This window comes from Micromys minutus (genome assembly GCF_963924665.1).
Source record: "Micromys minutus genome assembly, chromosome: 27".
In the NCBI taxonomy this organism is placed as follows: Eukaryota; Metazoa; Chordata; class Mammalia; order Rodentia; family Muridae; genus Micromys; species Micromys minutus.
Genome location: NC_137962.1, coordinates 9,989,025 through 10,011,329, shown reverse-complemented (window position 1 = coordinate 10,011,329; position 22,305 = coordinate 9,989,025). Strand labels below are relative to the sequence as shown.

The 22,305-nt window shown below is 47.6% G+C and overlaps 1 protein-coding gene across 2 annotated transcripts in view; it reads left to right on the top strand.

The window, feature by feature from the left end:
* ST3GAL1 (ST3 beta-galactoside alpha-2,3-sialyltransferase 1) overlaps nucleotides 1-22,305 on the top strand; it is a 73,085-nt gene that overhangs the window by 14,172 nt on the left and 36,608 nt on the right. For both annotated transcript variants that reach the window (XM_080939150.1, XM_080939149.1), the window contains exon 2: nucleotides 4,812-4,948. The gene's annotated coding sequence lies outside the window, so the exon portion shown is untranslated. The remainder of the gene's footprint in view (nucleotides 1-4,811; nucleotides 4,949-22,305) is intronic.

Genomic DNA, 22,305 nt, shown 5'->3' with positions numbered 1-22,305 from the left:
TAGTTGGGGTTTTACTGCTGTGAAAAGACACCAGGACCAAGGCAACACTTTAGAAAGGAAAACGTTGAACTGGGGCTGGCTTACAGTTTCAGAGGCCCAGTCCCTGATCATGATGGGAATCGTGGCAGTGTGAAGACAGGCTTCTGCTGCGTGATGCAGGCAGCAGAAGAAGACTGTGTGCTACACTGAGCATAACGTGAGCATAGGAGACCTCAAAACCTGCCCCACAGTGACACACTTCCTCCAACAAGGCCACACTTCCTAATAGTGCCACTCCATATGGGCCAAACATTCGAACACATGAGTCTGTGGGGGCCATGCCTATTCAAACCACCACAATGTCTGTGCTCAGAATGATAAAAACTGACAGTGCATGCACGCACACATGCACACACGTATGCACACACAAGAAGCAGGTACATTTTGCATCATACCCATGAGTAAGTTTGAGTAAAGCTACTTTTGTAAAGTCACACGGTTGACTGGACTGCTCTTCCTGTGCACAGCGAGAAGCATCTGTGCAGTGCCGGAACCTGACATGCCCACAGGCCCCTGACTAAAGAAAAGTCCTGTAATTTATTAATGCAACAACAGTAGCGGGCCAATCAACATTCAGACGATCATTTTCTAATTAAAGGGGAAAAGGCTATGATTTATTAAGAAAACTGGCTCTGTCTTTCCAGGAATGGTGTTAAGTTTTATTTCTTGTTCTCTGCCCTAACCTGAGAAGGAACAAAATTGGAGAACAGTCTCTTGTGAGATTTACTGTATAATCCTGTGCGGTAAGAAGGCAGGCATGTCTGATGGCTCTCAGAGCAATGAATGGTGGATGTGCTAATGGGGTCAAAGAAAGACTGACTTGTGGATCCAGAAGAGGGGAAATAAGAACACAGTGGAGAATAACCATGATGTGTCTAGCTGGAGTTTGTTTTAATCCATGCTCCAGCTAGTTGGTAAATGTCTCTCTTGTCTTTGAGTATCCTGGTTGGAATCCAGCATCTTCCCACTGAGGGTATAGGTTGGATTTTATGCTGCCTTCGAGATAGACAGCATAAGCAGATGAGTTGCCTGGAGCAAGTTGACACAGCCTGGAGTCTGCTCACTCCTCAGACTCAGTGGACCGACTGGGTAACGAGGAACCACTCTTAAGCCTTAAGGGAACTACTACTTGGAACTTGGATTTCCTGTTTCTGGTCTTGGGAAGTTATTCCTGGACCCATAGAGAATAACTGTTGTGTCTGATTTTCCTTCATCTAAAGCTCGTGATTGGAGCGTCTGAACACCCACTATGGTGTTTCAGTGGTGAGAATTCCATGTTAGAAGCCCCTGTGGAAGCCTCAACCCGGACAAATAGAGCATGGCATCGGGGCTTAATGGGAACGGGGCTGCAAGGTGGCCTTTCTGCAGAGGTTTTCAGGGACTTGTGTTTAAAAAAATTCGGGGCATGGGGAGTCACAGTAATGAACTAGCTGTCCTTGGCACCAGCAGTGCGTCTTCTCTGTGTTTGAGAGTTCAGTGCCAAAACTTCAAAATGGAGCACCTGATGCTGCGGAGGGCAAGCTGAGCACAGATGGATTTTTGTTTCTCACTCCTCTGAGGAAACGTCTGAGAACCACCACATGCTTGGAGCGGGTTACTTTGGTACTGTTTCTGAGCTTTCCATCCAGTGTGTTGATTGCATGACATTGGGCCAGTGGTGGGGCAGAACCTGTGGGATCGTGGGACAAAGGAGACCACTCAGCACAATACCAGGAAGCTGAGAGAGATAGGAGAAGGGGAAGAGGAAGGGACAGCTGCCAGTGACTTCCTTCCTCCAACCCCTATGTCCTACTTTCCAGTACTTCCCAGTAAGGCTATTGAATTAGCAACCCATCAGTAGATGTATCCATGGATAAAGTCCTTGAGGTCAGTTCAGTTCCTTGAGACTCCTCAGCTGACAACAGAGCCTTTGACCTATAAGCCTTGGGAAAATATTTCAGATTCAACCCTGCCATGTCCAGACCAAAGAAGGAATTGGTTGCACTGCTACAGTGAGATCTCTGGTCTTCACTTGATGCTTACAGTGGCAGAATATAGAGTGAAGCTCAGTGAGAAACAGGATCCCACACTGAAGTAATCCTGTTTCCTCCCTTATGCCTTAGGATATAGAAAAATCAACATATTATCTCTAGGGTTGCAGAGAGAGAGAGAGAGAGAGAGAGAGAGAGAGAGAGAGAGAGAGAGAGAGAGAGAGAGAGAGAGAGAGAGAGAGAGTGTGTGTGTGTGTGTGTGTGTGTGTGTGTGTGTGCGCACGCGTGCGCGCGCGAGCGCGCGTGTGTGCACACGTGCGTGCGTGCGCGCGCAAGCGAGTGAGTGTAGTCCTTTCTATCATAATGGTTTTCAACTACTCAGTAAGATTTAACTTTTATAAGGCCCAAACTCAAGTACAGACTTCTACTGATCCAGCCCTACTCCCGCTGATACTCAGAGCTTCATCTCTTACTCGTTCATTCATTAATCACAAAGTGCCTCCTCGGCATTGCCTATAAAATACAGTGTTCTACAAGAGGTAACAAGGGTGGGTTGGGAAAACCAGCTGGCAAAGTGTAGCCCCTCCTCCACTAAGGAGCTCATTCTTGGAAGAGCAATAGTAGTCTGGGGCCAGGGAGAGGAGTCTGGTATTTAAAACAAACAAACAAAAACAAAAAACAAAAAACAAACAAAAAAAAAGTGCTGCATCAAAGAGTGAATAGACAATAAGTGGGTGAAACAAAGGGAACTGTGGGGACTCCAGGGTAAAACCTCTAGGCCAGCTTGTATGCGGGGACGTGATTCCTAGCAGTACCAAAAAGAAGGAAAAAGGAGGAAGAGAAGAAGACAACAGAAAGGGAGGAGCAAGAGGAAGAAGTGTGATTAAGTGTCTTCATATGCCACATTAGGGGCTTTGATTAACAAGCCAGAAAAGTACTTTGTGGAACTACAGTCTTTCCCATCTGAGAGTGGGCAGCAGGGTCCTGGGAAATGAGATGGGTGAGTGGAAATCAGGGAGGGGAATCATGTCCGCCATTGAAGTGGAGAGGTCCTGTTAAGGTCTTAAGGACATCAAAGCCTATTCTAGCTGCTGCTGAGCAAGTCAGAGCTTCCTTCTGCAGTTACTAAAAGTTTAGGGAGTCCGGTCTGTTATGGAAGTAAAGACCTCTCTCTGTTAAGAAGCAAGAGCCTCCAGCTGTTGAGAAGAGTAAAGGCCCCCTCCAGCTGTGACTGAGAGAAAGACCACGTCCAGTTGTTGCTGATGAACAAGGTTCTTCTAGCCGTTAGTGGTAATCAAGGCCTGCTTCAGCTGTTGAAGAGCAGTGAGACTTCTTCATTGGAGGTGCTGATAGACAGTAAAGGATGCTGGGACTAGAACCCCCTCCCCTGCAGCTTATTTAAGATGGAGCTGGAAGGAAAGGGTCTTGTTTTTTCCATACTGAAAATCGGAGTCCTTCTATTTATGTCTCCCTTCCGTGTATCTTCCCTGTAAACTTCCTGTCCCATCAGCAGCTCCTAACAGACTGTTTATAGTCAACAACATGTGTAGTTTCCAAAGCCAGACCTAAGCCTTTAAACAAAGCTGGCTGCTGTTGGTATCCTTTCTACCAATTCTTAACCTGAAGCAGATCTTGAGCTCCCTCTTCCTCCTGCCAATCCTGTTTACTTGTTGTTACCCATAGGCCAGCTTCCTTCCTAATTTGCCATGGGCTCCTGTGGAGAGGTACCAGAATGAGTATGTTGGTTAACAGTCCTCCCCGGCAAGATGCATAGTTCAGGCCCCAGGCTTTGATCCAGCCCACCACACTCATCTTCCTGACTCTGGGTGAATGCATACTTATGATCTACTTAGTTTAGCCGGGACTTGTCCAGCTGGATAGTCATGGATTCTCCATCGGACTGTCCGAGCCAGTGACTATGGTACTAGAATGAGTCCCTGCGGCGATCAGGGAGTAGTAGATTTGTTGCATGAGGACTCTGGGGTGTAGGAGTAGGACCCGAGGCCTCCTGGATGCTCTGCTGATAAGCTACACCCAGTCCCTGCCGTAGTCCTGAGCCATCTCTTATTTCACTACTGCAGAGTCAATCTCAGACTGAAAGGTGAAGAACTAGACTCTAGTTGTGATGAGAAGCAGAACCGCTTCGAGTACAGATAGCATGGGAATATTGGATCCCCTCTGCAATGACAGTCCTGGTGGGACAGTGTGATCTGTTCCCTGTTCTCTGCTGTCCTTGTTGTGCCGTACTCTTCCAATCCATAATTTGGGAATCTTTGGAACTGTGACCTTGGTGATGTCATGAATGCATTGTAGAGTTGGGGACCAGCCAAAGGGGACCAGTGACTCTCTACTGTTGCTCACTCTCCAATAATCCTTTCAATTTTCATGTGGGCATCATTTTTCCTGGTCCTGGACTCTCCCTCAATCCTATTGCCTTCCTAAAAGTGACATCTGATGGGTAGTCATGGTCAACAACTCGCACCTCCTTCCTTCCACATCCTTCTCTCATGAATTGGTCACTTCCTCCTTCATTTTCCCAAGTGTCCCTTACGTCCTGTCCTGGGACCATCACCCTGCATTTTCTGTTCAGTTGTGTGCTCTCATCCCTTGCAAGCAGGAGTCATAGTGGGTTGTTGTCCTGTCCCTACATGGGGCAGTGATGCTGTTGGAACCCCCTGTACAGTGAGACTATTTGGGTGGGCTGGATGGTAGGTGGATTCCTTGTCGTTGTCCTTTGAAAAGACCTGGGATGGGATTAATGCCCAAACTAAGGTGTACTTTCTCTCTGCTCTCCGTTTCCAGGCTTGACTTCGCTGAGCTAGCAATGCCATCGAGGAGCAACTGGCACCTGTTGTGTCCGTGCTGAGCAAGGCTCAGAGCTGTGGGACCGGGCAGTTGTCTCTGTGAGCCAGGGGCAGTCGGAGACTCAGCTTCCTGAGGTAAGTGGCTTTTCCCCCATGTGAGGGAGAAGTGCTCTTTTCCAGACTCTCCTACGGGCTGTGCGATGGGTGCCTTGAGGGATGAGAAAAAATATGCTGTTTTTTTATTATTATTCTTATTCTTTGGAATTATGTTGAGGGATTTCGTAGGGGATGAGACGTGCCGTTTTTCAGACTCTTCTGTGGGTTATGCAGCAAAGCAAGGGGGTGTCGCCCTGTTTCCATAGACTCTTCATAGCAAGCCCTGCCTGTCCACCGTGGGGAGCAGCTCCCCCAGAGGGGAGCCATTCTTCTCCCTGTGAAACACAGAGTGGGCGTCTGATAGAGAACTTTGCAGTTCTCATGAAAACTGGGAAGAGACGCCTGAATTGTGAAAGTGCTTCCATGACGTGTGACTGTCGATACAGTATGGCCTGGCCTGACACTACTGCATTGTAGGTCAAGTGTTCTGTGCAGCCGCCGAAGACAAGCCTGATGAGACTCACTTGCTTTGTATGTTGTGCAGCTAGATCTGAAGATGGCTGGCAGGTATGTGGAGTCAGCATCTGTCAGTGTGCCTTGATGCCTCTCAGGGGAGAATGGTATAGCAGGCACGAAGAAGTCCTACATTCTGAATATAATGCTAGGGAAGGTTATGTATTGTGTAAGACAAACACACACATTTATATATTTATATAAACACACATCTATACACATCATCCAGATTATATAGCAAACTGTATTGGCTGCTTCTCACTGACAGAGAGCAATTTAAGAAAGGACAAGGTGAGCTCAGAGCGACAGAGACGTTGTGATCTTGGGAGCATGAAGCCGGGCACGTGGCATCCACAGTCAGGAAGCAGCAAGAGGTGAATGCTAGTTCTCAGCTCCCTTTCTTTTCCTGACTTAGGTCAGGACCCTAGTCCATGCCTGGGTATCAGCACAACTAGTGTACATATCCCCACCTCAATTTATTAACTACAAACACTCCCCAGGGACATGCCCAGAACTTGATTTCTATGGCAGTTCTAAACCTCATCAAGTTGACTGAGTTCCTTGTACACTAACCGCATCTTAAGTTCTCACTGATGATGCTAGAACATCCACGCATCTCCAGCCTGTCTTGCTAGTAAATAGCTCAGTGCTACTCCAGCTACCACCATTATTAAACTCCCAGGGCCTGGGTTAGACCCTTACCCTCAAACACTAATAAAGTCATGCCTCGTTGCACTGTTGTGGACAAGCAGCTGCTCCCAGTGAACACCTGTCTTGACTGTTGTGCTCAGACTGAAAGGGCCAGGAATGCACCATAAAAGGAAGAAAAAAAGCCCAGAGCAGAAGGTGGGGCCACAGATCCATCCCTCCTTACAGTGATCAAATACCTGACAAAAGTTACTTTAGGGGAGAGGGATTTATTTTGGCTTCTGGTTTAAGGGGATGCTACCCCAGCATGAATGTGAAGACATGCTGGGCAGGAATGGCTTCAGCTATAGCAGCAGAAGCTTACATCTGGTCAGATCAGATAGGCCTAAAAGCTGGAGAGAGAGTTATGGCAGGAACTAGAGCTGAGCTATAACCCATAAACACAGAAAGAGAGAGAGAGAGAGAGAGAGAGAGAGAGACAGACAGACAGACAGACAGAGAGAAAGAGGCCCCACTTCCTCCAGTCAGGCCTTATCTTCAGAGAGTTCCAAAACCACATCTTAAAGGTTTTAAAGCTCCCCAAATGGGGTTACCAACTGGAGATCAGTCGTGCAAACATGTAAGACTTTAAGACAAAGACATTTCCCCTCTAAACTTTAACAATAGAAAAGTGTTTGTTCCCATAGGTATAGGTTTCTGGTCCTGGCAGTGGCCAGCTGGACTTGGCTGATGGACACCTACCTCTCCCTTGCTCCCCATGGGGCATGGATTTGATCCACATTACCCACACAGTATTATTTTTCAAAAAGGTACACCAACAATACCTAGCATTGTGCAAATATAGTTGCATGTGAAAACGCGGCACACGGCCTCCTGTCCTGAACTCAGGGTGGGAGGAAGACTTAAGAACTTTCTTCTGTTGTCCTGGATTTACCTATCTGAGATGTGTTAACAAGGAAGCCTTAATTTAAGCACAGCTGTCTTTCCACCATCACTTGACAAATAGTAACTTCCCTTGTGGGTCTACAAGTGCTTTTCAGTTCTTGAATGTGTCAGGTGCTATTCTAGACGGTGGCCCAGAGAGTTCATGTCCTAGCCTGGAGTGGGGAAGAGGGAAGTAAGCATAGACGTGGCAGCAAGTGGGAGGGCACCAGGGTACGGAGCACTGCCACTGTGAGTGCACTAGATGTTCAGGTGTCTGGGGAGCCCAGCTCCATTGCTGATGGGTGAGAAAGAGTTGAAGTTAGTTGGTCACAATTCATGACAGGCATGTTTCCTCCTTAGTAGGAGCTATGACCATGTAGAGAGCTGGGTCTGTTCCTGCCTCCACACATCCTGGCAGTGCATGGAAGCTCTTGGGGCTGTTATTTCCTCTAAAAACAACAGGCTGTGTTATCAGCCAGACCAGAGACAACCTCAGGCGAAGCTCCCAGTAACTGAGATAAGAGGCCATGTTGGTGGACAACAGATACTGACCTGGGTGGAGAGGAGCGTGGGGAATTTCCTTTGTTGATAGCCTTTGAAAGGAGAGGGGCAGTGTCGAGAGTATCTCCCCTCCCTGGAAGAGGGGAGATACAGGCAAGGGAGAATCCACAAGGATGTTAGGTAGTGAAGGTTTAACTGGGAAGGGCGATTTAACGAGTGCACCTAGTGGATGAATGAGAAGGAAAGGATGATAGCTTTTGTTTCTGTCTGTACATCACATCCTCCGTTTCTTGGCAGGCACTCGTGGGTGCCTCCAGCCCTGGATCAGCAGGCCCCATATGAGATGCTGCAGATAACCCAGGCAGAAAAAAAAAATCGCCAATCAGTGTCAGGCATAGGGGGTAGAGCCTGTGTGGAACCTACGGCATATGCAGTTTGGAGTTCTCTGTAAGGAAATATTGTCATAGATTTCAAATAAAATATAAGCCTTGATAAGTGGGGTGCTCTGTGGGTGGGGTGCCATTCTCCTGGGTGAGGGCCAGTCTCCAGTGGATTTGTAGCTGAGGGATGATCAGGCTTTCTCTCCTTGGTCTCTAGAGCTTTCAGGTGTGGAACAGGTCATCTGCTAATGCCTGGACACATGCTCAGATGGAAGGCCACTGAAGGACAGGAACATCCGCAGTGGTGTTTGGCAACTTGGGTGTTTCCGTCTTTGTTTTCTGGCTGATGAAAATGGGTTGAAGTCTCTCGTTCCTATCATGCTTCTGGGATACTCAAAAACACAATCTACACAATCTTTAGGCCACCTGTGGTGGTTTAAGGGTGTCCTGGCCCCCAGATACTTCTATACTGGCAGGCTTAGTTACCAGGGAGTGGAACTGTTGAATTAGAAGAATTAGGAGTTGTGGCCTTGTTGCTGGGGGTGGGTGGGCTTTGAGGTTTCAAAAGCCCAGGGCTGTAAAGCTCTTGGCTATTGCTCTAGCACCATGCTTGTCTGCTTCTTGCCATGATGATCATGAACTAACCCTTAATCTCTGATCAAGCCCTCCATGAGATGCTTTCTTTCATGAGTTGCCTTGGCCATGGTGTTTGTTCATAGCAATAGAACAGTAACTATGACACTGGGCCTAGGGCTCTCACTTCCAGGCTACATCCCAAGGACCAGCTGAACTACAGAAGGGAAGGGCTGAGCTGAGTGTGGGTGGAGCATGTAGGAGCACCTTCAAAGGCTTGGCTAGAGCTCATTCCTTAGAGCACATGGCCAGCCACTATGGGAAATAGCTACCTACAAGCCAGGTGCACTCCACTTATCAAGAGCTTGCATTTTGTTTTAAATGTGTGGTTTCATATAGTGTTCCCTTAGCAACAACTCCAAACTGATTAAGCCTTTCATGAACAGAGGCATGGTGTGGTTTAGTAACGTACCCACAGGCGCATGGCTCTGAAACGGTCTTTAGAAATTGCAGCGTGTTTCCAGAGCCATGCCCTCCAGCTCTGTTGCCTTTTCAGGATCCCTGGTCCTCATTTGTATAGCTTCTGATGCCTGAGAAAATATCCTAAATGGCCAAGTATAACAGTAGGGTTAATTAGAATGGAATCACTCATAATGGGTCCACGTAGAGTTTTCCCTAGAACACTGGAACTTTCTAGGTACTCGATACTAAGGGGGAAAGTCTCATTTGTGTATGGAAAAACAATGGATCCTGGGGGCTGGTGATGTAGATACACCTTCAGCTGTGCTTGTTACAGCTGGATCATTCACCCACATGCACGGGCACCTGTTCTGTTGCTCTAATCCTGAGGACATGGCGGCCTTTAGGGATCAGGACCGGGAGTGTTCCTGCACTGTGGTTACTCGCTGTCCAGCCTGTTGTGGGCTCTCTGCTATTAGCTGCTTCTTCGCTGTTGTACCAGATGTAACTCACATCAGCCTCCCTTGGAGCCAACACTTTCCTTCATGGACAATGGATATTTTCAGTCAACCACGGTGGGCAGGCCCTGGGAGCACAGCCAGCAGCATGAAAATTCTGCAGGCACTTGTAGAAGCCAACCCCACACCCTGAGTCTATCACTCTTCACGAATGACCAGATTTCGGTCTGGCCACACCCAGCGAGTGGGAGGTTTTTAGGCTTTTACTAGTTCTGCCGATTATCTTGGTTTCAGGCATGGTTTCTATTTGTGCTCTTCCTCCTAATGTTCTTGCCCATGATGGCTCTGGTATAGCGTGCAAGTTTTGTGGGAAGAAGGGCAATACTCAAAGTCTCCTCAGAGTTCCCAGTCTCATCCTAGATCTCAATCTCACCTCCCCTGCTAGGCACAAAGCCATCAGCCTGTAGTGATTAATGTGGCCTGGCAGCAAATCCTGCTTCTGCTACTCACCGAGTTATCCTGACCTCAGTTTCCTTACCTGTATAATGGACAAAATAGTGAATGATAGCCTGAAGAAGTGAATATATAGAACAGTACTCAGAGTCCTTCTAGATACAGCGCACTCTGGAGTCCAGTATAAAACAGAAGAATCGTCAGTGCATATTGATTTCAGTGCAGCTCTTGCTCTGGAGGGAAGGAAAGTTTATTTTTCTGATCCAAATGTAAGTGAACCCGAATCAGGACCACAGACCCGGGTTCCCCCAAATGATGTACTTTCTCCATTTACTGATAACAGGGATTCTGTAGTCACAGAGCAAAAGAAACTCATACAACAATGCATTTACCCAAACCTTCAGTGGGAACATCAGGTGGACAAGTTAAACTGTATATTAAGAAGACTTAAAAATAATCCGTAGCAGTTGTTCATGAGTCAGGGTCTTGTATAGCCAAGCTGGCCTTGAACTTTCTATGTAGCTAAGGATAACCTTGAACCTCTGTTCTTCCTGCCTCTCCTTCCCCAGTGCTGAGGTTACAGGTCTGCAACAGCATGCCCCACTTCTGCAATGCTAGGGGTTGAAGCCAGGGTATTCTAAGTAAGCACCATATCACCTAAGCTACACCCACAACCTGGGGCCATATTTTCTGTCTACAACGGTTTGGCTACCCAAAATTACTGAGCACTAGTCAGTCTGCTAAATCTCTTACAGGTGTGGCTTTTTTATTCCTGTGAACTTGAGTCCACAACAAAAGGATGGCTGTGGGTAGAGATATGGTTGTGATGTCATAGCTCTTATGACCACACCAGAGGAACGTCATGCCTCAGGGACTTCATGCCCCTGTGGTTTTCATATGTTCTTCCTAGCTGGACCACCTCGGTCCTTGTCTCATCGTGACTCAATTGCCATGTTTACTTCAAAACTTAGTGCATGCCATGTCCTGTCTTCTGGAAACCACCCCCTTCTATTTCCACTTTAACCCCAGCCTTCAACCAGGTTGTCTCCTTTGGCATCTGCTACCCCATCTTCCCATTGCATGTCATTGTCACCATGGCCAGTCTTAAATAGCCCTGTGTGATTTAGGATTTTGGAGGAACAGAGCTGGTGTTTCCTTTTCCCCTTGTGAGCTCCTGCCTGCACCAAGTGCAGCTTTTCTTTTCCAGCACTGGGGAAGATGATGGACCAGGAAAGTCTAGGCATTCCCAATGCACTAAAACATGCGATCCAAAGCCAAGCTATTTCCCAATGCTCTCAGAGCCACTGGCTGGCCCACCTGCTCAATCCATAAGCACAAGATTCAGAGTGCAGCCATCTGAGTGGGTGGGAGTCAGGCAGGTCTCCTGGGAATCTGTCTTCCCTCTTCATCCTCCTCAGGTCCCTGCCACCCTGTGACACAGCCTCAGATCTAGTCTTAGGACAAGCTGAAGTGGCCTTGAGGTCTTTTGACTTTGGGAACTTTGGCTCTCTCTGGATACTGGCCCAAACAGCTACCACTTACATCCCTGCATGCTTCCCACTTTATTAAGCAAGCACACCCAAGTGGTGTCCGGCCCTTTCTGAAACCAATGGCTGGGCAAGGAGGAGGAAGGGAAAGGGAGAATAACAGAGCCAGCCTGCCTGAGATCCATTTGGCAAGCCTTTGTGTTACATCCCACAGTATGTCCAAGAGGCTGTTCAGGGAAGACACGTCACTATGTTGCTCAATGCTTTTTGTGTAAACACTTCTAAGCACTAGTATTACCTCTGGGCTAAGAGTAATGGCCACCAGGAGGGAAAAAAAAAGCAGGAAAGGGACCGTTAAGGCTGGAGACACAGACTTGCTTTTCTCTTTGTCCATTAGAATAGAATCACCCTCCTGCACTTAGTAGGGCTTCTAGGGGTCAGGGATTGTCTCTTCACACACACCCACTTGAAATCTGTGCTTGAGTCAAGGAGAGTCACTCTAGAAGTGTTCCAGGAATCACCATGAGCAATCATTACACTGTACGGTGGTTGTGCAATGTTCTAGCAAACAGTAAAACCTGGACGTTTCCATCCCTATGGCTGCGTATTTGCATGTCATACACATCAGTATGTATGATCGCCCTGGTTACTGTTACCAGCCCTCTGATCATCTGTACTGTGTTCCTGGGATGAGTTTCCAGGTTGAGTGGAACTGCTTTGAGAATTTCTCCTGTTTACAATTGTGACCTTGCTGGGGAAGGAAGCCGAGGAAGATTGGGAACAGGAGCTGGAAGATGATCCCAAGAGGCTGGGAGAGGTACAGGGCAAAACCAAGGAGATCCCACATCATGGTGAGATCATGTAACGAGCAAGTGGATCTTTTTTCTGTGGGGCTCAGTATCCAAATCATGGAGGAACAGGAACAAGGAGATGTCAAGCAAAGAAAAGGGCAGGACATGGGGTCAAGGAAGCTTATTTCTGATAGGATGAGGACTCACTCTCCAATCTTGCCCTCATCAGGGGCTAGCATGTGGGTGGAGCAGGATGTTTTCAAGCAATTAATGGGCTACACTGGACTGTGACCCACTTTGGGTCATCTTGGGTTGTTGATAATCTAGGTCAAAAATGGGGCAAGCATGGCTTGTGGTGCCTGCTCCAAGTGTCTACCGAGCCTGCAGGCCATTTGTACCTGATGGCGGTACTTCAGATCTCCAAGAAATTGAGAATGCTTTTGGGCTTTGAGAAGTGGAATGCCCACCTTCCGATTACATTCGGGGGCTTCCAGGATTCTAACATCCAGTGGAATCCAGATAGTCTTGGCTCTTCTAAATGTTCTGAAGTCCAGAAGAACATCATAGCATAAGCCACACTATCAGCTACCCATGGCTTGGATGTGGGAGTATGGGAGTGAGCCAGGGAAGGGAGGCACAGCAGGGGTCACACACACACACACACACACACACACACACACACACACACACACACACGCACACACACAAAGTGGGGGAGGGGTGGAAACTGTCCCTTGTTCTTGCAGCAGGAAGCTTCTTGCACTTTCTAGGCATACCACCCTGCCCCAGGGATGGGCAGAAAAGGCAGCTTGTGACACAAGTGAAGAGGTCCCCTTGAGAAATGGTGTGCCTAGTGTGTGGCCTGGCTGCCCTCCACATTGCTCATCATAGGATGTCCCTCCTCCGTGCATCTGGATGGTCCCAATCACACCATTCACATAATACAGACCTGCAGTGGATGAAAATACTGAAGAATTTTTGCAATGTTTATTTTGTGGCCCCAAAATAGTAACAATTGACTGTGAGGTGATGCCTGAAATTTTTTAATGAGAAATACTTCGACAGAAATCCAGTTAGTGAGGGGAGTGGTGTTGCTGGGTGGATCCTTGCTAGGGTTTGACTCTACACGCACATTCATATTGTATGCATGCACATATATGTATATTCTTGCTTCATTTGTGTAATGACATATAGGTACATCTACAGAAGCACGGTGTAGCATGTACTACATTATACCATTGTGTTATGCGCATCATATGCATTTCTAAATATATTAAGTGCTCTGTGCACACACTAAACCCAATTTAAACAAATCTCATGGGTCACTCCAGCAAGTCACTCGATTCTTTGTAACCAGTTCCTCCAGCCTCTGCACCCAGAATGAGGAACACAGGGGGACAACCACCAGTGTGTTCAGAGGTCCTGCACAGAATGTAGTTGGAAAGATGGGGTACAAAGGAATGACCAGCTGCTAAGAGCCACCTTTGATGAACTCCTTTATGCTGTTAACAGCTGTGACCTTTGTCTTCTGCATTTTGTTGCTGTTTCTGCAGCACCTGGATACCTAGAAATCAGCTCAGGAAACCCCAGGGCTAGCCCAGCGTCCACAGAGCCTTGGCTAGGAATGTTTTCCCCCCAGGGCTCTGCATGAATGCCCAGAGTGTGGGCTGAACGAAGGTGCAAGTTTTTCCACCCATGAGACTCTTTAGGACCTGAAACCAAATCTGGCCTTCCAGTTCTAACGGACCCGCATCTTGGGAGGAGGAAGGGAGGTCCCCAGAGGCCATTGTGGAGGTCCTGAAGTGACAGTTGCCTGAAGACATAAAATGAAAGCCTCTGCTGGGGTGCCTGCCCCCTGAGTTCATTCAAAAGTTCTGCTAACAGTAGGCAGCCCTACTTTTTATAAACTCCGAACTTCTGGAGCACCTCCTCACTCTCAGCCCCTGGGGCCCTTCCCCAGGACAGTCCCTCAAGGACTTTTGTGCCCATATCCTCAGATGCATGTCCCTCTCCATCATTAGGACCAGTCGTGTGCTAGCTACTATTTGTCTGTCAGATTCCCCTGTGGATACTAGATTCTACAAGTTCTACCTCAGAAAATGTGCTCCGTGCCCATTCTACCAATCTCCCCTGCCTCTCTGTGGCCAGAGAGAGACAGAAAACCATTCTTAGGTAGGCTATTTCTAGCAGCTTGAGAGCCTATGAGTACAGGGTGCCAAATATTTCCTGCCGTACGCTTAGCCCCCTGTGGCCCCATATTGTCTCCAGCAGGCCCCTAAACGCATCACTAGCTGTCTTAGGGTTTTATTGCTGTGAACAAACACCATGACCAAGGCAAGTCTTATAACTAACAACATTTAATTGGGGCAGGCTTACAGGTTCAGAGGTGCAGTCCAGTATCTTAGGGTTTTATTGTCTTAGGGTTTTATTGCTGTGAACAAACACCATGACCAAGGCAAGTCTTATAACTAACAACATTTAATTGGGGCAGGCATACAGGTTCAGAGGTGCAGTATCAAGGCAGGAGCATGGCAGCATCCAGGCAGGCATGGTGCAGGAGGAGCTGAAAGTTCTACATCTTCATCCAAAGGAAGCCAGGAACAGACTGAGCATCCTCAGGCAACTAAGAGGAGTGTCTCCAAGCCATTCCCAGAGTGACACACTTCCTCCAACAAGGCCACACCTTCTACTAGTGCCACTCCCTGGGCCAAGCATATGCAAACCATCACATTCTACTACCTGGACCCCCACTGGCTTGTTCAAACACAAGAGTCTATGGGGGCCATACCTAAATATAGCATTATTAAAAGTACATTTAGTCCACCTTCCAACGTCCCCATAGTCTGTAGCAGTATCAACAATGTGAAAAGTCCAAAGCTTTTCTGAGATCCATCCAATCACTTAACTGTAATCCTTGAATTAAGTCAGACAACCAGCTGAGCAAACTCCAAATTCTGCCATCTCCGTGCCTGATGTCAAAGCAGTCTTCAGATTTTCAATTCCTTTTTCATCTTTGTTGACTGCAACAAACTTCTTTCTCCTGGGCTGGTTCCACTCTCTGTTAGCAGCTTTCCTTGGTAGATATCTCGCCATTCTGGCATCTTGAACATCTTTGGGTCTCCAAGGCAATTTCAGTATTACAGCTTCTTGTTTCAGTGTCTGGGATGCACACATGATCACTTCTCCAGCTCTGCCCTCTGTAGTACTTCAAGCTCAAGCTGATCCACTACATCTTTGCTGTTCTTGGTGATCATCCTATGGCACTGGCATTTTTTTTAGTGGAGGGTACTGCTGGTATATCAGGCTATAAAGAATCAACTTCCTCATGTGAAAGAGGCATTAATTCAAGGGGTGGGACTGAGGGTACTACTTCCTCAGGTGGGGTAAATCCTTGAGAATCTGAAGACTCAAAATTCTCAGTTTCAACAGGATCTTCCCACACATCCTCATCCCAAGTTATAGGATCCCATTCTCTGCCAATTAATGCCCTTACTTTAACTGCTGACACCCTCTGAGGCTGAGACTTGAATAACCAACCTTATGAGGACTTCAGTTTGGTTTTCTGCAACTCGAGCTCTGTGGCTGCTGGAGAGAAGATTCTCTTCAAGGACACGCCTAGCAACCTTTTGGTTGTTTACTTGCATCTGGAGCCTTTCGATTTTACCATACAGCTCATTCTTTTCCTTCATCAATTTTTCCAGAGATACCAAGAGTAGCATGCCAACAGAATCATTTTCCAATTTTTCCCCCATCTTGTAGAAACTTCTGTAAAGTGAGTCACCTAATATATCAAGATAATCAAAGGCTTTCTTTAGCTTCTTACACTAGCTCACTCCGCAGTGTCCTCTGTTTGCACAGGCTAGCCTCATTGCCCAGAGGCCCTACCCCTCTTTTTTTCCCCAGCAAGTAATCCACTGACTCTAACTAAGGGATGGAATTATACAAGATCATTTGACTTATCTAGGTTGGCAAATTTTATTATACCTATTGGATCAGAGTAGTTTGGTGTGTTCGTTGATTGACTGCTTATTTGAGTTCAAAGAGTGTGGTGGTGGGATGTATAAAGTCCGCCACAGAGTTGGGACGTGAGTGTCTAAGGCTTGGCAACAACATGCTAAGGGGAAGTGAGTGAAAACAATATGCCAGGGTGGTCTATTCACCCTGGACAGAAGCAGCAGGGGTGGTAGAGTGAACCGTGTCTGAGTTCTTAGAGGCCACCTGGAGCACCAAAATAATGTGGGGACCCCATGTTGTGTGCTCGTCTCCAGACCAGAGCAGCATCCCCGGAGTGAGGGAGTGAGACTGCAGGGGGCGGGTGGGGGGGAATAAAAGGACAAGCCATCTATTTAATATTTACTGCAACACTGCCCCCTGATGACATAACAGTACTAAAGCCTCACTGCACTGGGCTGTCCTGTCCTACCTGGGACCCTGGCTAGAGCGAGCAGATGTTTACTACAACTTTTATGTATGCTTCAGAGTAGGGTTATTGAGAAAGACGTACAGTAAACAGACTTGGATTTGCTGGCCAGACCTCCTGTCCTGATTATGCAGTTCTGCCACGGTAGATTAGAAGTAGCCACAGCAACACAGAGACAAGTGGGTGTGGCTGTGTGCCGGTAACAGACACCCGCTTCACAAACATAGGTAGCAGGCCATATTTAGCCTGTGTGACCTGGTGTGCCTCTGCTTACTAATGATTTATGTCTCCATCACTCCAGGCCCTAGACTATGCTGCTGATAATATGGCACTTTCAGTGCCTTGCACAGGGACTCTAGTCTGCTCCCCCAAACTCAATGTGTGATGGGCAATGAACCAGTAGATACTGTCCTGTGAGGTACCATGCCTAGTAACTACCAGTCTAATTAGTATAAAGACTGTAGAGGGGACACTGCCGCTTTGTATGCTCGTGGTATAAAGAGGGGATTATTGTGGCTTTCTAGACTTGGAGTTAAGCTGAAACCCCTCCTCATGTACACGGTTAAATCCTGCAAATATTCAAAGAGCCTCAGCAGATGTTGGCCTAGTGACCTAAGCTGGCCGGTTAGGGGCTCTCAACCTTAGCTTTCAAGCCTCCTATGTCTAGAAAATTACTCCTGGTAATGGCCCTGGATTTACAACTTCCCAGCCTTGCTGGGGGTTGAGTAGGGAGTAGCTATGGGGCTGAGACGGAGAGGCGCTAACGCTCCCAGAGACAAGCTATTCCTGCTTGAGAACAGCCTGGCTCTTCATTGGCGTGGACGGTGGTTCTTACTGTTCACTGTGCAGCGCCTGCATGTGCACATGCTATAAAGGGCTCTGTGTACGTCTGCTTACTTAGCTGCCATCACAACTTGTGAAGCAAATGCCATAGTTTCTATCCTCCTTTTTTTCAGAGACGAAACTGAGCCACAGGTTATTTGCTTGCTTGAGGTCACACAGAATTTGAGGACAAGCTGGGATTTGTACCGGGCAATCTGATAATGAGACCCTTGCTCATAGCAGCAAGCTGATACACCCATCCCTGCAAAGTACTCGGAGCCTCAAGGAACTCTCCAGCTCCATGCCCATTCTCCAGATGTGAACACTGCTGCAGTGTTCACAGCCTGAGAAATTGCATCTACTTCAAGGATCTGTCCCCAGACAGAAGCTAGTTTTCAACTGGGGACAAATGGACAGAAATCGCACCTTTCTTTCTCTCTGTGAAGAGTGAAATAACCCATCCTTTGCTAAAATGCAGATGGTTTATCAGGCTATAAGGAATTAACTTCCTCATGTGAAAGAGGCATTAATTCAAGGGGGTACTGAGGGTACTACTAAAATACATGCTCACCTAAGTGATCAAGACAATGCTAGTGTGGGCCTCGGCGTGTCTTCTTACCTCTGGCCTTCAGTTATCCTGGCTGGCCAATGGGGAGTCAGAATTTGATTGCCCGGGTTTCTCTTTGACCTGAGCTCATGTTGGACTGAAATACAGCAGTGGCTGAGCCCTGGCCCTACACACACGTGGCGCCCTGTATCTCTCATTCTCTTCTGTATAGTTCTCTCAGCCCTCCAAGAACCATGGGGACTCCACCTTCTGTACTAAGCTGGTGAGTTCATGTAAGAGCCCAATGAGCTCTTAGTCCTGTGGCTTTTAGTCTAGGAAATTCCTGTGAGATATTTTTACCCAGAGTCCTGGCTGTGACCTTGTGTTTGCCTGTAATTTCAGGCCTTCAGGATAGTTTGTGCTACCTGAAGCCCAGCATTCTCTGTTCTGCTCTGACTTTTAATTGTATCTCAAAGAACTCACAGCCATTAGGCCCCAAGCCCTAGATGATGCTTTGTAACAAGTCAGGAGTCTGAGTAGAAAAGACACCATAGGCAGCTTGAACCAAACCTTGCAATCTGCCAAACTAAACAGAGAGGTTTCCCATGGGAATTTTGTGGCTCCAGATGGATGACTAGAGAGACTTAGCAACCCTCACTTCTCTACCTTCCTACCTTTTAGTCTAGAACAGCCGGAGTGCCCTGGGTGATAACAGTTAATGAGGTTGAGGATCTGGGCTGTCTAGAGACAGGGCTGAGGAGGTTTTGGGAGGTTTGCAGGTAAGTGTAACACAGAGAGTAATAATCTAAGCTGGGCCAGCCTTCCAATCCAAGGCTTTTATTCAATGGCCAGGCACAGTGTGAGGACTTCAGACTGGATGGGTATGTTTTTTAGTCTACCACTCAAAGCTGTATCAACTTCAAGCACCCCGTTCATCTTCCCTTCAAGTACCCCAAGCCTGGTGGACTTCCAGAACATCACTGCTTAGCTTTGTGCTGGCTGCAAGCCATTTGCCTTACAAATTGGCCCAAGGTTGTGTTCAAAGACCCACACATCAGATGCCAAGCTCCAAGGAGAGAAAAACTGAACCTCTCTGAGGCCCTGCTAATCACTTGCTCTAAGCTGGTTTACGGTCCTTGGCTGTCTTTGCATGTGCTGGCTATGACAGAGACCTAAGGTAAATGATGTTAAAGGGGAAAGGGCTTTGAGGTAAAGAAGGGCCTAATTTATCTGGGAGGCACACTGTGTCCGGTGTGCTAGGGGTTGGCATTTAGAGAGAACAGTTGGGCTGGTCTCCCTGGTGTAGTGCAGCATCCTCTAACCTTGGTCACAAGGCAGCATTTGTGTTGCTAGGGGCAGCTTTCTCACACACCGGTCCTACGCTCACCTTCCTGGGTGTTCTTTACTGCCCTGTGATCGGTTGACTTCAAGCTGATTCTCAAAAAGTGGTTCCTAGGCTGCCTCTGCTCTGCTACTCCGTTTCTAGAGCTCTCGGGTGAAAATCCTGAGAGTGGAGATCTGTCCACCCCCATCCTCCTGCCCAGCACCGTACACCACCTGTCTGCAGTGTTTTAAATTAGAAAGTTACCTTTTCCTGCCATGAAACTGCTGTGTGGGCGTAGAAGGAACATGTTCGAAAGGTGAGCAACCCATGAGAGCTCAAAACACAAAAACAAAACACACACCCAGATTCCCAGGGGACACCCCTCCCAGGAAATACCCGCCTGTCCCAGTGCTTAAGGCTCTTTTACTCCCTGGAGTTCTGGTTCAGTGATTTTTTTTCCCCCATGTTCCCTGAGTACACACTGAAGCGGATAACTCTGGTGCCATTGGAAACTCGGGCTGTGAGGACGCTGCGTGCTGAATGCTGCTCAGTCTATTGGACAGCATGTTTGTACCAGTGACTTACCTGATGGCTTCTTTCAGATAGAATCTTACATATCCCAGGCTCCACTCAAATTCTCTATGTAGTTGAGGCTAGCCTTCAACTCCTAATCCCCCTGCCTCCACCTCCTGAGTGCTGGGATCACAGCCTGCACCATGCCCCTCCTCACCCCAGCAGCAGCAGCTGTTGAAGCACTCTGGCATGGTGCTCGCAAAAAGAACAAGATGATAAGCATCTCTGCACACAGCAATGATGACACATTGAGCTTTTTCCTGGAATAGATTCTTAGGGGGTTTTCAGGATGGAAGGGAACAGCCTTTTTCTAGGCTTTCTCTGCCTGGGTGACTGTTCTTTCATGCCAGATGGAAGGCTTTGGTAGAGCAGACCTGGCAAGGACCAGGCCTCCTGGCAGGGGCTTTTGTGGCTCTTTGTGCTGAGCAGGTACCAAACCTTGGGAGCTTCTGGCTCAGCAAATGCAGGGATGGCTGGCATCTAACTCAGCATCCTACACTGATGACTTGGCAGCTGTATGAATCCTTGTGATCAGATGAAGTTTGACTTGGGGCTAGAATGACTCAGAGCTCTTGGAAGGGCTGACTCAGCATGTCTGTGCACAGAAGCTTCTATGCCAGAAAAGGGGCCACCTACAGCAAGATAGAAGTCCCTAAAGAATAACCACAAAACTCCTATGAACTTCTCTCTGGTCCAATTCTGCATTTTTTTTCAAGAGCCTTAGAGACATCAAATCTTTGTGCACTCCTACCTTCATTTGCTCTCTGCTGCTCTTAAAATTTCACTTTGTAGCTGGGTTTATTCCTGCTATGGTCCTCCTCAGCCTAGGACATCACTTAAAACAATACAAGGGTTCAGTCATCACCAGTGGAATGAATGCAGTATGATAGATGAAGTTGTGGAGACTTCCACCCAGGTCCCAAATATAGTGATAACCGTCAGTCAGTCTTAGTCAGGGTTTCTATTGCTGCAATGAAACACCATGACCAAAAAGCAAGTTGGGGAGGAAAAGGTTCATTTGGATAACACTTCCAGATCATAATCCAACCCATCATTGGAAGAAGTCAGGACAGGAATGCAAGCAGGGCTGAAACCTAGAGTTAGGAGCTAATGCAAAGGCCATTAAGGGGTGCTGCTTACTGGCTTACTCCCCATGGCTTGCTCAGCCTGCCTTCTTATAGAACCCAGGACTAATACCCTACGGATGGCACCACCCATGACAGGCGGGGCTCTTCCGCATTGGTCACTGAGAAAATGCCTTCCAGCTGGATCTCATGGAGGCATTTCTTTAACTGAGGCTCTTTTCTCTCTGATGACTCTAGCTTGTGTCAAGTTGAGTTGACATTCAAAACGAGCCAGTACACAGTCCTTTAGTTAGTTCAGTTTTTCAGTTTTAGAGGTGTGTCCTGTGTCTTCTTAGACACTATTTCTGACAAAAGGTAATGGCCAGGGACTTTGAGAAAGTCCCTGAAGCTGGCCAGATTCACTAGGCCCTTTTGTCCCCTGGAGTATATAAGCACTAAAGACTTCACCTTTGACTCAGACCTTTGGTGCTGCAGACAGTCCCCTCCATTGTAACAAGAGGTCATGGAGACCAGGAAGGAGACAGGGATTTCCCCAAGATGGGGTTCATGCAGGTTCCACCTAGCTCCTAAGCCTGCTTTTCTGCTGTGTCATCCTAACAGTTGTTTCCTGAGTCCTGCCACTCTGGTGCCATAACGGATGATGTCATAGCAACACAGTCCCATGCTGTTGTAAATGGTCTCATAGCAACACAGCCCCATGCTGTTGTAAATGGTCTCATAGCAACACAGCCCCATGCTGTTGTAAATGGTCTCATAGCAACACAGTCCCATGCTGTTGTGAATGGTCTCATAGCAACACAGTCCCATGCTGTTGTGAATGGTCTCATAGCAACACAGCCCCATGCTGTTGTGAATGGTCTCATAGCAACATAGCCCCATGCTGTTGTAGGCTCTTTACAGACAACAATTTTTCTTCTTTGAACATGTATGACACCCTCCAGGAGACTGGTCAATAATTTGGGCAGCTCTGGGATTTAATTGCTGGGGTATTTCACAAGCCTGTATGAAACATGTCTGATAGTCGTTCCAGAAGGTTCTTCAGCATGGCTAATGTCTTCTCCCTCTCACTGATGAAAACACAGGAACACATCACAGCCTGCATATGACATCCCAATGCCTTCTCATTTCCACAAAACTGATCAGTGTCACAGGATGTCACCATCTGTCTTCCTTTGCCTTTTTCCAATAGCTGAGGAAGTCTCTTTACCTTCTCCACCTTGCATCTGGCCTCCGCTTCCTTCCACTCCACCCACTTGTTGCCCATCACAAGTTACCTGGAGAGATTAAATTCAGCTGTTCTCTCCTGGCATAGCAGGCTGTCAGGTTTACAAGCCTGTCTAAAGTCTCACGTGCCTAAGATGAGTCTTTCCCACGACAGTCTTAACCAGAGGCCTCTGCCTCTCTGAACTTCAGGTCTCTACCTGCAAGCTGAGGGTTA